The sequence below is a fragment of the Bison bison genome, unplaced genomic scaffold, assembly GCF_000754665.1.
Source record: "Bison bison bison isolate TAMUID 2011002044 unplaced genomic scaffold, Bison_UMD1.0 scf7180017855147, whole genome shotgun sequence".
Taxonomy (NCBI): Eukaryota; Metazoa; Chordata; class Mammalia; order Artiodactyla; family Bovidae; genus Bison; species Bison bison.
The window spans coordinates 15,459-15,844 of NW_011485720.1; positions in this window are offsets into that span (position 1 = coordinate 15,459).

A 386-nucleotide genomic window follows, 5' to 3' on the forward strand; every position below is an offset into this window, starting at 1 on the left:
CTGGAAATAGAACTGCCATACGACCCAGCAATCCCACTGCTGGGCATACACACCAAGGAAACCAGAATTGAAAGAGACACATGTACCCCAATGTTCATAGCAACACTGTTTATAATAGCCAGGTCATGGAAGCAACCTAGATATCCATTGACAGAAGAATGGATAAGAAAGCTGTGGTACATATACACAATGGAATATTACTCAGTTATTAAAAAGAATGCATTTGAATCAGTTCTAATGAGGTGGATGAAACTGGAACCTATTATACAGAGTGAAGTAAGTCAGAAAGAAAACACCAATACAGTATATTAACACATATATATATGGAATTTAGAAAGATGGTAATGATGACCCTATATGCGAGACAGCAAGAGAGACACAGATAT